Source organism: Bombina bombina, chromosome 4 (genome assembly GCF_027579735.1).
Source record: "Bombina bombina isolate aBomBom1 chromosome 4, aBomBom1.pri, whole genome shotgun sequence".
Classification (NCBI taxonomy): domain Eukaryota; kingdom Metazoa; phylum Chordata; class Amphibia; order Anura; family Bombinatoridae; genus Bombina; species Bombina bombina.
In genome coordinates this window covers 58,600,831-58,617,117 of record NC_069502.1, presented here as the reverse complement: position 1 = coordinate 58,617,117, position 16,287 = coordinate 58,600,831, and the positions used below count along the sequence as shown (strand labels likewise).

The window sequence follows — 16,287 nt, the reverse complement described above, 5'->3', positions numbered from 1 at the left end:
ATATTTTAAAATATATATTTTTTTCTCTCTTGGTCAAAATTGTATTAGCATTTTAAATTTAACCAAATACTAAGTCAAAATAATAATGTCTTTTATTAGAAGTGAATCAAATGTATCTGTACTCAGTGTTGAAATATATTCCCCGAAATTAACCCTCACTAAGGGTGATCTCCTTAAAATAGACGTTATAGACCACTTTAAAAATAGGTATAAGATTGCGGGTGATTTAAATGATTATATGGATATGCTTGCAATTAAGGCTAAAAATATTGCTAATGAAGAAAAAGACAGGGATTCTGGAGTAGTAGCCAATGTCAGTAGTGTTTTTTAATTCAGCAGGTAGTAGATAAATACAGCAGCTTCATATATCAGACATGTTTCGCGTATGCTCTCATGCGCTTCTTCAGAGATAGTTGTTGGAGTGCCACAGGTGAGATTAAATAAGGTGAAAAGGTAAATTGATTTAATCTCATTGGTCCAAATTGAAGGGAAGTGTTCAAGTGAACATTAACCCTTGGCACTACAACATACACTACAGAGATGATATTTTATTTTACATTGTAATTGGATACTAATTGATTTGACAATGCATATTAAAATGGTCATTCATGTGAACATGTTATCCAATTCAGAATAATACAAAAGAACAAAAAATATATATACATGATAATTTTTTTCCAACAACAAACTTGAGTTTCAGAGACAAAATTAGAACAAGGACTAAAGGAAAAAGAGCATAAATACTTTAAATTGTGATGTTCAAAACACTTTAGATTGTAATGTATAAGACAATGAGCAGTCTAACAGATAGTTAAATAAGAGTATAAAAGATAATATACTACATGCTATAGTTAAAAAGATGATTATGATTAAAAACATATTGGGAATGTTCATATAGATATCCTGCATATTTCTACATGGTATACTAGATTAGTTCATCTATCTAAGTTCAAACATATGTATTTGAAAGAAGCAGGAAACAAGAAAGAACTGAATAGTCCTGTTGATCTAACTTTCATATAAATATATATACATGTGTGTCTGTGCAAGCACTCTATCAAATATCTGTATGCGTTCACAGACCCACATGTATAAAGAACCAAGGAGACTCCTAAGATGTACTTTTAGGGTTCTATTTCAATATACCCAAATATTTCATCCCTTATTGGGGTAGAATAATATAGTATGTTTTTTATTTCATTGATTTTTTGATTTTTTGAATATTTGAATTTTTCGAATGATTAAAGAGAAAGAGGAAAGAGGGAGATCATTCTATAAATAAGTTGACGTCATATCTCTTATTGATCCCTTGTGGTGTTCTCTTTACTAATGTGAAGATCCAATATACTTCCCTTTTAAGTAGGGTTTTCAATCTATCACCTCACTGAGGATCCTTAATTATGTGTTCAATTCCCTGAAATGAGAAATTTTTGATGTTTTGTGAGTGAGTATGGAAGTGTTTAGCTACCGGGGTTCTAGGTGTGCTTTCTTCTATGGATGTGAGATGCTCCCTAATTCTGTCCTTAAGGGGGCGGGTAGTTATGCCTACATACTGAAATCCACACTGTTTACAAGTAACCAGATAGATAACAAAGTGGCTACACAGTTGATTCTGCTTTTGATATAGTATTCCTTTACTGTTTGGGTTGATGTGAATTTTTAACTTACATTTGTGTAATCACAGCTTTTGCATCGAATATGGCCACATTTGTAAAAACCGGGGGTGGGGGTTAGCCAATTAGCTTGAGTTTGTTCCTTTTTGTGAATTTTTTTCTTTATGATGTCACCTATGTCGGTTGCTTTTTTAGCTGTAAACTTAACTGTGTTGTCAAGTCTGTATTTGAGTGTTATATCCCCATTCAATACTGGAAAATATTTCTTAATTATTCCTCATATTTTGTAAAATTGTTTGCTGTATTTGGTAGTGAAATAGATAGGATCCTTATCTTGTGTTGTCAACTTATCCTCTGTGATGTGGGATGTTGAAATCGTGTTGTTATGTGTCTTTCTCCTCCTAATGAGGATGACTTCTTTTTCCCTTTTCTTTAATAGTGTATCCCTATCCATCTCAGCTACTTGTATCATAGTCTGTTTGAGAAGAGTTCTATTGTATCCTCTTATTGTTAGTTTGTCAATTAATTTCTGAGCTTTATGTTTGTATAATTTCGATGTAGTACAGTTCCTACGAAGCCGTAGGAATTGTCCCTTGGGTATACCTTTTCTCATATGTGGTGCGTGGCAAGAATCCGCCCTTAGGATAGTGTTCCTAGATAAGGGCTTGCTGTAATTAGAGACAATTATATTGCCTTGTTTATAATGTTGTAAGTGTAAGTCTAGGTATTCAATACTTTCATGACTTGTCTCGTAAGTAAAGATTAGCTTTACTTCATTATTGTTTAAATAATGAATAAGTTCAGGTATAGTAGAGTTATGATCATCTTTGTATATGAGGATCAAATCGTCGATATATCTGCCATATGTAATGATATTAGACTTGAGGTGAAGATCACCTCCAAAGATGTGGCAGGCCTCAAAGTATCCCATATATAAGTTAGCATATGAGGGGGCAAATTTTGCCCCCATGGCTGTGCCACATCTTTGGAGGTAATATACCCCCTCAAAAACAAAAAAGTTGTGAGTAAGTGGAAATTGTGTTATTTCTACTAAAGAATTTATGAAAACATCTGGAAAATCTGTATATCTTTTCAACATGAATTGTAAGGCTCTTAATCCTTCTGTGTGAGGAATGCTGGAATAAAGAGAGGATACGTCAATAGTTAACTATTTGTAGCTGTTATTCCATTTAATGGTTTCAATCTTATTAATCAGATGTGTGCTGTCTCTTATGTAACCAGGGAGCGACCCCACTATTGGCTGTAAAACGTTGTCAAGCCAGTCTCCCAACCTCTCGCATAGTGAACCCATACTTGCCACAATGGGCCTACCTGGTGGTTTATCCAAAGTTTTAGGGATCTTGGGGACTATGCGAAAGGTTGGACAATGGGGTGTTCTACAATGCAGTGTTGTGCCAATTCAGGTTTTATTAGGCCCTCCTCACATGCTGTGTCTAAAAGTTCATTTTTAAATTTCTGAGTGGGATTGAAAGTCAATTTATGATGTTTTAGAATCAGCCAGTTGCGAGAGAGCTTCTAGTCTATAGTCTGACTTATTAAGTATTACTATGGCACCCCCTTTATCTGCTGAAGTGATGACTATATCAGGGTTCAGTTTTAGTGTTTGTAAGGATTCTCGTTCTCTTATTGTAAGATTATCCTTAAATGTGTAGGATCCGTCACTTATGGTTTGGTGTAATTGAGTGATTTCTTGCTCTACTAGATGCTGAAACATTTCTATAGAATCACTTCTGCTATTTACCGGATAGAAGTATGATTTGGTTTTTAGTGTGGTGTCAATTGTAGGTATCGCTGTATGTGTACTCTGTTGCCTAAATGTTGGTTCTTGAAGAGAAATTAAGTTATTAAGGTCACAAAGTTCTTCAAATGTAGAACCTGTATTTGTGAAAGAGTGTTGAGTGTAGTGTTTTTGGGATGTGCTAATTGTGTTAGTGATTTGTGAGACAGTTGGAATTTCTATATTAGTGATGCTATCTCCCATTCGATCATCATTATTGTGATAATTGGATAAAATAGTGTCATTCTGAGCTTGTGTGATAAAGTGTTTTTTCAAAGTAATCTTTCTTACTAGTGCATTAAGGTCTAATATAGTTGAAAAAAGATCAAAATTAGTGTTAGTTGCAAAAGAAAGGCCTCTATTGAGAAGCTGAATTTGGTGATATGTTAAAGAAAAATTAGAAAGGTTGATTACTGCTTCTTTGTTAATTTCTTTATCCTGCTTGGATACCTGGAGGGGAGCTCCTTTTTTGGAGTACTACTTGTGAGGTAAACCTTGACTAAGGTAGTGAGGCTTGTTCTGCCCTGTGATGTTTGTGGACTATCTAATTCTTGGTCAGACTCATTATGTGTAATATTGCCCTCTTGGTGATGAGAATTAACTGAATTATCAGTGTCTATACTGGAAAATGTGACTCTCTTAGGGTTCGGTGTGTGATGAGAGCTATTTTTTCTCTTATTGCTCTTGTCCTGTTTGTTAGCCTGTGACCTATGTGGTCTATTTTTCTGCCACGAATAGACTATATCTAACTCATAGTCTTTACTATCTCTTTGATATTTATTCACTTTTCTACTTGAGTAGAGTCTAAGCTCTGCATGGTCTCTTCTAATTGTTTATTGTAATCTTTGTATTTCTGTGAATCTTCAATTTTTTTGAGATTTTTATCTAATTCCTCTATTTCCTTCAATAAGTATTCTCTTTCTGATTTTTTATGTTTTAATAATTGTTTCATGAGAATTATGGAACCGTTGGTAAGATTATTGTTCCATTCTTCCATGAACTCTGGCATATTGATAGCAAAGGTAGGGTACTTTTTCATTCTGAGGCCCCTGGGGACCTTCCTCTCTTTAATGTAGAGTTCCAGGAATTCAATATCCCACCATAGGTTAGACTCGTTGTATTTTTTATTTTCTAATGTGGAAAAAATAGTAAGCAAGTCATTTTCCACTATATCATCCCCTGTAATGGAGCTGCCCTTTAGTGCTATATTCATTATGTGCTTCCTTCTTTCTTGGTCTATTAACCCTGTGGTGTTGTGACCTTCTGCCATAATGAAAATCAGTGTATTAGACTCCTATGCTAGTAAAAAATCCTATAAAAACCAGTGAATGTAAAGTAATAGGTATAAGCAATGAGTCTAAACTTATTTATAAAACCATGTGCTGAAAACACTGTGTTGACCTTAATATAAGTGTACAAAACAAGTGAATACTGTATCAAATTACTTCAGGCAACTAGTAATTCTATATAACATTGGGAAGCGTAGGTAAACAATTTGATGACACTCACATTTCAAGAACAAGCTGTCCCAGTGCAATGTATAAGATGGTAAATACAAAATAGAAACGGTATTCCTTCTGCTGAATATATATATTGAGCCAAAGAGAAAAACGGTTATGGTTATCAGATATTATTAGTATGCAGAGTTCCTTGGAACTGAAAAAGAACCAAGGTTTAAATAAAGCAAGTTCAATGCATTAGATGTTTGCCAGTCTCTTACTGGTATATCCCATATATGCGGTTGTTATTTCCAGATCTCCCATAGAATAAACAGGCAATATTTTTCTTTCTGCAATTTTCTTAATGGAATCAGAGATGATAACGTTCTGTTCTAATGTCCTTTAAATGGCAAAATATAATGCAATCAATTGGCCTTAAATGTTCATATTGTTACTCACTGTGGGATCATGGATGGCAATTTCAGCGACCGGGCTGTGGTGTGATGTTTCACACTGTTCCGTGACTGTGTGATGGTTGTTGGCGGAGACTCGGTTCAGCTTTGGTGGAGCGGTGGTAATCCTGCTACCCCTCAGAAGACCGGAAGGACCGTAGGCTGCCTTGAACCCCCGAGTATGACCTCGGTAATGGAGTCGTCGGCGTCTGTTGATCCTCACTACGCAGCGTTCAGTTGGTCTGTGCGTGTCGCACACGTCACTCTCTGATGATGTCAGCCCAGTCGCTCCTGTTTGTATGCGGACTTCAGCGTAGTAACTTGGAATTGGATCCACAGGATTCTTTCTCGTTCCGTCTCTACCACAGTGAGTACTTTATGAATGTAGGCAGAAGAAAGTCCTTTCAATATAGATGACAAAAGGCTAAATCCGGAAATATGGTGGTAACCTTCCACCGGTATACAAATGAAGAAAAAGACAGGGATTCCGGAGTAGTAGCCTATGTCAGTAGTGTTTTTTTAATTCAGCAGGTAGTAGATAAATACAGCAGCTTCATATATCAGACATGTTTCGCGCATGCTCTTATGCGCTTCTTCAGAGATAGTTGTTGGAGTGCCACAGGTGAGATTAAATAAGGTGAAAAGGTAAATTGATTTAATCTCATTGGTCCAAATTGAAGGGAAGTGTTCAAGTGAACATTAACCCTTGGCACTACAACATACACTACAGAGATGATATTTTATTTTACATTGTAATTGGATACTAATTGATTTGACAATGCATATTAAAATGGTCATTCATGTGAACATGTTATCCAATTCAGAATAATACAAAAGAACAAAAATATATATACATGATAATTTTTTTGCTATTGATGATAAAAGGTGGAATGAAAAAAGTGAATTGTTCCAAGAATTATTAAAAATTAATCAATGCAAAAATCTAAAAAAACGGGATAAGCTAATACTCAAATCTTGGCCCCTTGTAATATGCATTATAGATTAGGAATTGCAAATACAGGGGCTAGAAGAGGATATTCGCTCATCACGCAAGTGCGAAGAGAGTTTAGAAATAGCCAAAAATTAAATTGTTACATTTAAGCAAGACATGGCCGCTTTAGATAAGCATAACCAAAAATGACTAGCACAAATACAAGAGTTAAATAAACAACTTGCGCTAAGCCAGAAAGTACTTAGTGAACTAAAAAGGCAGTCTAGAAATAACCCCCTTCCCCTCTATTAGCAATGAGGATAATGCATATACTTTAAAAAAGCTAAAATAATTTATGAGCTATGAACTGCAGAATATTAGGGAAAAGTTTAAACAAAGGACCCCTATTGGGTCAGAAATAAACTTCCAACATAGACAGTCACCTCATGTTATAAATTCAGGGAACTGTGGGTTGACCCAGCGCTAGGTGTATGTCTGCCTATAATTCTCCTAAAATAAATGAGGTACCTAGCTACCCCAGAGAGAATATATAGTAGTAGGGTATATTTAGAAGCGTACTAAAAAGAAGGCTGGGGTAGCATAAGGGTGAAGTATGTACAATGCTCGTGGTATTTACTTCAAACCTATATGTATACAATCATATGTGTCCAAGATATCTAAATTGATATAGTATTAGGTATAATTAGAATGCTGTATTTATTAAAATATATTTATTCTATCTCTATTAAAATACGTTTTGAAACAGTAATGTTTTGAAACAGTGTTTATGGATTTTTTTTAATATTTTTTGCATAGTGAATTCACCAACCTTTGGCACGACATCACTTTAAGATTCGACATGGATTTATCATAGACTTCTATCACAGACCTCTCTCTGGGACTAATTGAACTATACCACTAACGTGGTCCACACATTATTTCTAGGATCTTATTGTATTGTTCTTTACCTATTTTACTGTTTTTATATATTTTACATATATAACTTTTTTATATTTTTTTCAATTTAGAGCTCATTGTATTAAATGGAACCATGTTATGTACTATAAACATTTGCCTAGATTACGAGTTTTGCGTTAGGAGGGGTGCGTTAGTTACACGTATTTTATTTCCTTTGCGCACTTTTCTTAATGTAGGTATTACGAGTCTCAAAACAACCTCCTAATGCGTCGCGGTAACACAACTACCGCATTTATTTTATACGCCTAATCACGCCCGCGTTAAACATTCTCCCTTAGAGATCAATGAGAAATCAAACAAGCATGCATTTTTCACCTAACACTCGACCCTTTAGGCGGAGAGCCCGAAGAGGCAGGGGAAAACAGACCCAGAACCAGAAAACAGGTCAATTTCAATCAGAAATCCCTAACCTAATCAGAAAGAATTAAATATAATTAACCTCTCTGACAAAAAACTCACTGATACACAAATCTCTGTCCTCAAAAAAGGTTTGTCTTTTGTACCTACACCTCATTTTGACAAGTTTGAGACTATAAAAGTCTGATTCAGAGACAGTGGGTTTAGATACTAATGATATCTCAGCTATTAATGACTTAATTGCTCTTATAGATGATTCAAATTATGTAAACCAAGAAATCTTGACCCTTGACACTAACTGGCGTGGTATACTACAAACTAAGTCACACTTTATACCCCCACCTAGCACATCTTACAATAATCTGACCTTTTTAGATCTTGTATGTAAAGATATATTGACATTATCTGATAAATGTGATATCCGATATTCTAATCTGTCCAAAGAAGAAAAACTAGCTTTAAAAACTATGAGTCAGTGGACTGATAGTCAGATAAAACTCAGTGACAAGGGTGGGAATATTGTATTGTGGCCTATACAAATGTATGTGGAGGAAGCCAGAAAACAGTTGAACAATCAGAGGAACTATAAAACCTTGTTTGGGAATCCCACTGAAGCCTTCCTTAAAAAGTATAATACTTTAATTAATTCTGCAGCTCTTGAAGGAATTATTGATAAGAAAGAACTTACATTTTTGGAAGTTAATCAACCCAAAGTGGCAACATTGTATTTATTGCCAGATGTCCATAAGAATCTAGCATGTCCACCAGGAAGGCCAATTGTATCAGGCAATGATTCCCTGACAGAAAAAGCTAGTAAATACGTGGACGCAAAATTACGCCATATTGTAGACTCCTTACCCTCACATATGAGAGACACTATGCATGTTGTAAATAAGATATAGATGCTTATCATCACCCCTAATTCAACATTAGTTACATGTGACATTGAATCACTTTATACTAGCATTGAGAAACATTGGGGATGTAAAGCAGTTTCCCACTTTCTCCAAAAAAATTAACTAATGTCTATTGAAGTTAAATAATTTATTGTGAACTTATTGGAATTTGTGTTGGGACATAATTATTTTACATTTGATGGTAGATTTTATTTACAAACATGTGGGACAGCTATGGGGACTTCATGTGCCCTGACATATGCCAATATTTACCTGGGCTGGTGGGAAGAGACTGTAGTTTTTTATGACACCCTTAAACAGTATACTCAATACATTACCCACTGGTCCAGGTATATAGATGACATTTTCTTTGTATGGGAGGGCTCTAAAGAACTGTTAAATTAATTAATTACTTGACTGAATATGAATCCTTTTGGCCTATTTTTGACTATGATTATGGATGATCAACAGGTTGAATTTCTTGATTTAACGATCAAGAAAGGGAATGGCTATCTAGAAACTGAAACTTATAGGAAACCCGCAGCCTGATGAGCAACTTCAGTCTATTATCCCTAATAAACCGCAGATGACATATAGGAGAGCCAGTAATCTTAGTGATTGCCTAACCTCAAGTCACTTTAACAGAAATGCCAAAAAAGGCACCTTTATATAAAGGCTCAATAGCCTGCGGCAATTCCAAAGTATGCACCTACATGATAAAGAAGAAAACTATGATGGATAGATTCCATAATAAATGGACTATACAGTATCTAATCAAATTACATGTAAAACTTATAATGTAATATATTGTATACCTTGTGACCTAATATATGTAGGGATGACAACCAGAAGTATGTGAATAAGAATGATGGAACATTTAAGCAATAACAGAAATGCCGCTAAGGATGTGGAAAAGGAAAACAAATAACAAGCATGGCACAACATTTTCTACAGTACCATGGTGGCAAAATTAGTACTTTTAAATGTTGGGGCTTGGAAACTCTTTGTATGGGAATTAGAGGAGGAGATGGGGAACAAGCTTTATTAAAAAGGGAAGCAAGGTGGATTTTTAATTTGAATTCTGTCAAGCCTCATTGCATGAATGAAAACAATAATTTTTGGGTATTGTTATAAGAGTATAGGATATATGATAGGTTAATAACACAGATACATACTATCAACCACTCTTACATATATAGTCTTTCCATCTTTTCGACTCTCAAGTGCACCCAGAAACAGTTATCTGCATAAATTTATTACTATTATGTAATTTTAGGTATATACCGGATATATTGGAGACACTTTCTGAATGCATTAGTACGTTATTTCTTCTACTTGATGTATGTAATGACACACAGTACACCACTTAGCAATTTGTACTACTTATATCGTATATATAATAGTGGTATATAATATTGCAAAATGTATTTTGTCTCACTTTTTAGCATTAAGTAGCAAGCTCCATCTTTTATTAAAGTATTAGATGGTATCCACTAATTCAGTTTAAAGTCTCCTACCTTCCTTATATATGCTTAGTATATACACAGGTATATACACAGGTCTTATATTATTATGTTAGGAAATATTTTACTATGTATGGGATAAATGTCATTTAATCGATTTTACTGATCCCCATAACACTGCTAAATTAAAATGTTTTTTCCTTATGTACATCGTGGACACTTAAGGTTCAGTGTTCAGATTATGATAATGTCTGTGTAAGCACCTAACTTATGCATGTGTAAATAGAACATCAGTCCCTTCAGACTGGTATCTCTTGATAACATGTTGTCAAGTTATGATGTATACAGGGATATTTCGTTTGACTAAAAATGACTGGGAATTTAGTCTTATCTGGGTGCACTTTTGAGTTGATTTTATGTTACCACTTTAGTTACTCCTTAATCCTTATAAGCTTAGGTTTCACTTTGTTCCAAGAAATATAACTTCATAGGCTGTAAGTGTATCAGACCGTATTGATCGGTCTGGTTTTGCTCTTTTAAATGTTGATTGGATATGTCAGAAGTAGTTGTCACCAATCATCAGTATATCCCTTTAGACTTTGCCCTCTATGACACGCATTCAAGAGGATGTCTAGAAGGGGGTGTGTAGCGCCACCAGAAGATGATTGGTCTCTACTTAACCACTTAGGATATATAAGGCATGCCACGAGCGGCGTTCGGCTTGTCATTTTTTCTACACATTGAGAAAGGCCGCTTTGCTACAGCCGAAACGCGTATGTGGCATATATTTTTTTCAAGTTCTGTGAGCCTCTGGTCTGAACACAGTCTCAGCCGCCATGACACCTGACGCCTATGTATCCGGTTATCGGACAGGAATACAAGGGGTGGCTGAACTGTGTATTATGCTCTCCATGCTCCCAGTTTGGAATAGGTTTTAGGTAATCACAAGAGGAATAGGTGTTCCTTCCTTATCAAGTAATATTTATTACAAACCTTATTTTAATAAATTTGTAAATAAAATTATTTTTTAATAAACTTATTACCCCACTTTAGCAGTTATTACTGCATATACTACTACAATTTCTAATAGAGTTTTTCTATATATAATTACCATTTAAAATAGGAATGAGTGTTCATTAACCCTCCCTGTCCTTCCCATTCCCTGTTCTTTATCCTTACTTATACTTATGTTCATTTGAGGGGTAGCACAAAGGATTATTATATCCTTTATTTCCATAGATATTTTTTTTATATCACAGTGCCAATATTTTCTTTCCACTATTTCACCTTGTAAGATGGCTCCAAAGGGGCTGTGTTGGCCTTTGTTTGCCCTTGTCAACTCCCTCCAAGAACTGTGATGCACTATGTCACCTTGTCAGATGGCTCCAAAGGGGCTATGTTGGCCTTTGTTTGCCCTTATCAACTCCCTCCAAGGACCGTGATGCACTATGTCACCTTGTCAGATGGCTCCAAATGGACTGTGTTGGCCTTTGTTTGCCCTTGTCAACTCTCTCCAAGAACTGTGATGCACTATGTCACCTTGTCAGATGGCTCCAAAGGGGCTGTGTTGGCCTTTGTTTGCCATTGTCAACTCCCTCCAAGAACTGTGATGTACTATGTAACCTTGTCAGATGCTTCCAAAGGGTCTGTGATGGCCTTTATTTGCCCTTGTTCCCTCCAAGAACTGTGATGCACTATGTAACCTTGTCAGATGGTTCCAAAGGGTCTGTGATGGCCTTTGTTTGCCCTTGTCAACTCCCTGAAAGGACTGTGATGCACTATGTCACCTTGTCAGATGACTCCAAAGGGACTGTGTTGGCCTTTGTTTGCCCTTGTCAACTCCCTCCAAGATCTGTGATGCACCATGTCACCTTGTCAGATGGCTCATTTTCTAATATCTAAATGATATTAGCTAGGTGTTGGATATATATTATGTATATATGCCATTATTTTGGATTTGTTATCAGCCCCCTTTTCACAGTGTGTCATAAACCAAAGAAAGATTTTTTTTTCAGATAGACAGGGTTTTGATTTTTCTTAATATCTAGGTTTATCTCTAAAAACATATTTAATGTGTATTTCTTCTTCTCTATAGCGTATTTTATTATAATAATGATTTTTATTTTAATTAGTACAATGTCTATTTGCTCTATTTTTATTATGTTCTGTAATTATTAGTAATTTTTTTTAATTTCTTTTTAGGTCGTTGACGCTAGAGGCTCTAGCGCGTATTGAGCAGACCATTCTGAGTTCCAATCAGTTGTTGGGAAGGATGCATGACACCATGCGTATCCAGCTACAGATTCATCACTTGACTCTAGCCCGAATAATGCGGTTAGAGGCAATGCATGAAGCCACAGCTGGAGAGGAGCAGGACGATGAGGATGATGCTGTAAGTAAGTGGAGGATCCTGAGCTGACCCGAGAGAGCACATATAACTCCTCCATCCACATGTTGTTATTGTTGTGTTACTATTTGTTGCCATTTGGCCTTTTTGTTGTTTAATTGTTGTGCCTGTTGCACTATTTCATTTATTTTTAAAGGTATCTTATTTATTTAAGTTTTATGACATTCATAAATCATATTTATCATAATAAAAAGAATGTCATTAAAATGTTTATTTTTCTTCTTTATTTATTAATGTAATTTCTACTAAAAGATATTTTATGTTGATAATCCTTAAATGATGCTGACCACAAATCTTAATTTATGGATATGCATTCCTAATGTACATTTTATTATAATTTATTATGACATCAACATACACATATAATAATATATTTAAAACAGACTATTATCTGAATGTTGGCAACACATACAGTATATTCCAATTTTCCTTACATCTTATTGTAGTAGTATAACAAAAAAATATCAGAGTATTATGTTATCTAGCGTTACATTATTTGAAGCTGTGCATTACATGAAACAAACACACTTGATAGATAACAATATAGCACATACTAGTTTTTAAAATAGAAATATGTTTGTTATTGACATGCAAAGGATTAAAATCTGTCACTGGTTCGGATTACGTTTTTACGCAATCTCGGATGCGCCATGTTGCGTAATACGTCCCATGCAAAGGTGTTAAATCCGTCCTTTGATTGGATTACGTTGTCCCGCAATATTGGATTGGTCACGTTTGCAAATGAGAACACAAGTTTAAAACCATGATTTTCTTGGATTATGGATTGTGTCAATCATGTACATTGTGGAAACATAGATGATAAAGAGCTAATAAATATCTATTGATGGCTGTCTCGTGGAAGAAACAAATGAAGGCAGTGTTGTTGATCCCGATTCTATTTTGAGGCAAGTGTTAATCTCTGAATGTTCAGTGATGAATATACTCCATCTTCAGTGGCGTTTTTAGTTTTTTTGCTGCCCTAGGCACACAAAATTCTGCTGCCCCCTAACGCCCCACCCCCCTAGGTTTTATGCTGTTTTTTGGCCACAATATTTTTTGGTCAGGGTGTAATGTGACTTTCAATAAACCTGAATACACCCAGGTAATTATATATATGTGTGTGTGATTGTGTGTGTGAAAGAACTAAACTGGCTGTAAAGAACTAAACCTGCTGTCGCTGGAATCCAGACGCACCCTCCATCTTTCCTGCCTTGTCTCTAAGAGCCTTTCTGGGAAGCTCCCACCCTACCTGAGCAGAATGCTCTCCCCTGCTATTCCCACCTCCTATAACCTCCAATCCAATAACAGCACATTATTTAGCTTGCCTCAATACAAAAAGCAAGCAGCTCAATCCTCCTTTTCCTACAGAGCGCCACAATTATGGAATGACCTCCCTCACACTTTAAAAACTTCCCCAAGCCTAAAATCCTTTAAGAGATCCCTCTATACATATCTCAAAACAGAATGCTCCTGTCATGGTTGATTAAATATTTCGTACCTGCTCTATGTTAAATGTTTGCATATATTGTGAATTATTATTATTATTGTTTTTGTATTTTATTGTACCCTATTGTATCAATGCAATGTTTTGTGATCCCAGGACATACTTGAAAACGAGAGAAATCTCAATGTATCCTTCCTGGTAAAATATTTTATAAATAAATAAATTGTGTATATATATATATATATATATATATATATATATATATATATATATATATATATATATATATATATATATATATATATATATATAATATTTATGGCACTGGAACCAAAAATAGGCCTGGGGATTTTAAGGTAAAGCAGCCCATCCCCCATATACATGCACACACACACTGATATGCACGCACACAAGCACACCACACATACACACCACACTGCAAGGCAAGCATTGACACATACATACACACACACACACACACACACACAAAAACATACAGTTATAGTTGTGAATGCTAGAAGACAAACATCTAAAGAAGTGAACATTTTAAATATTATTTTCTTATTTAGCCAGAAGCGGTTTCTTTTGTTAAATTAGAATTATGGTGAAATTCTCTCCAAATGCTGTCTGTAATGTACATTATTTTTGTCATAATGATCAAGCTTATTTGTAAGCTGTCTGCCGAGTGACGTCTGCTTCCAGCGTATCGAGTTTACGTTTGTCTGACGGGCGACTTTTGGTTCCGTCCTGCCTGTTTGGGTACACGTCTGTACCGCATCTCTTGTGAGTAATACTCTGTGGGGGGTTTGCCTGTCTGCTATACCATCCATCTGTTGTTCCAGACGATACTTGTCCCATGAGGCGCCTCTTCTATCTGTCTTCCACAGGTTCCCGATGTCCTTCCTACGCTTTCAAGAGAGCTGCCTGGTCCGTTGTTGATTCTGTTGAATCCGCCATCTTTCCCCACGCTGTGATCATCTGCGCACTTCCATAGAGAATTCATTGCTCTTTCCTCACTTATTATTTTTGTCATAATGATCAAGCTTATTTGTAATACAGCTATAATAAGATAGCTGTATCTTATAATTGATTTATCACATGGGCTTAGTAATATATTGATTTAGAGATATATGTATGTGCATGTACATGGTAATGTTAACACTGTGTTTCTATGTTTGAACCTAATAAAAATTAAATAGAAAAAGAAAAAATAATTGTGAATGCTTTATTCAGTTTTTAAAAACTGTATTTTTTTAATTTGTATTTAAAAAAATAAAATAAAAAAAAAAACACTTTAATAAACTGTACTGTAGAAATATTATACCAAGTTAAAGTGTGTTCCTGGACCCACTAAAAAGCTATCTATGTTATGTAGGCAGCACTCACACAATCCTGAGAAGAAAAACCTAGTACCAAGATTAGGATAGGGTTAATATGTGGAAGGGTAGGAAAGCCGTTCTGACAGGCACACAGACGTTTGTCAAATAAGTTAGGAGACAGCCTGTGCACATCTGTCAGGTCATAGTGTCGGCATAAAGTTAGGAGCAGGAATGAGGCGAGCCGTTCTGAGGAGGCACAGACGTGTTTCTAGCTGACAGGAAAATCTATGAAATAGAATGTACCACAGACTGGTAACAAGCCTTCCTACACACCAATATGATAAAGCCGTAAAAAGCTTAACCTCTCTCACTACACTAATGCAAAGCTAATTCTTCCAGCCTGTCAGCAGTGTGCAGCAAAGAGGTTACGTTACCTTTCTCTCGGCTTCCTCTGGTAGTTCTGTGAGGAAGGTCTGTGGACAGAGCGGCTGCCAATCAAGCTGCAGTCCTCACCAGGGCCCGGTGTTTATAAATCTAAGCTCCTGTTTGCAGCTGCTTGAGAGGGGAATCCCTAAATAGTGATGTCGCGAACAGTTCACCGGAGAACAGTTCCCGCCGATCTTAGCTTGTTCGCGTTCGCCACGGCGGGCGAACATATGCGATGTTCGATCCGCCCCCTATTCGTCATCATTGAGGAAACTTTGACCCTGTATCTCACAGTCTGCAGACACATTTGAGCCAATCAGCAGCAGACACTCCCTCCCAGACCCTCCCAGCTCCTGGGCAGCAGCCATTTTAGATTCATTACGATCCTGCATTCTTAGTGAGAGGAGGGATAGTGTAGCTGCTGCTGGTGATTTTATAGGGAAATTGATAGCTAGGCTAGTGTATTCAGTGTCCACTACAGTCCTGAAGGACTCATCTAATCTCTGCTGTAAGGACAGCACCCCAAAAAGCCCTTTTTAGGGCTAGAATTTCAGCCCAAAAAGCCCTTTTTAGGGCTAGAACTTCAGTCTTTTTTTTTTTTTTTTTTTTTTAAATCTAATTGCATTTGCCTGCCTGTCAGCCTGTGTGTGAGGCTCACATCATATACTGTGATTAATTGCTCTGTGCCACCACTGATATCTGGTGTAACATTAGTGTAAATTTAAAAAAAAAAAACTTTTACATCATTTTGCTAGTGTAATCTA

The 16,287-nt window shown here is 35.9% G+C and overlaps 1 protein-coding gene across 1 annotated transcript in view; it reads right to left on the bottom strand.

The window, feature by feature from the left end:
* The window catches only part of LOC128655895 (fucolectin-like), a 60,450-nt gene extending 44,842 nt beyond the window's left edge, over positions 1-15,608 (bottom strand). The window contains exon 1 of the mRNA XM_053709487.1: positions 15,532-15,608. The gene's annotated coding sequence lies outside the window, so the exon portion shown is untranslated. The remainder of the gene's footprint in view (positions 1-15,531) is intronic.
* Between the last annotated feature and the right edge of the window lie 679 nt (positions 15,609-16,287).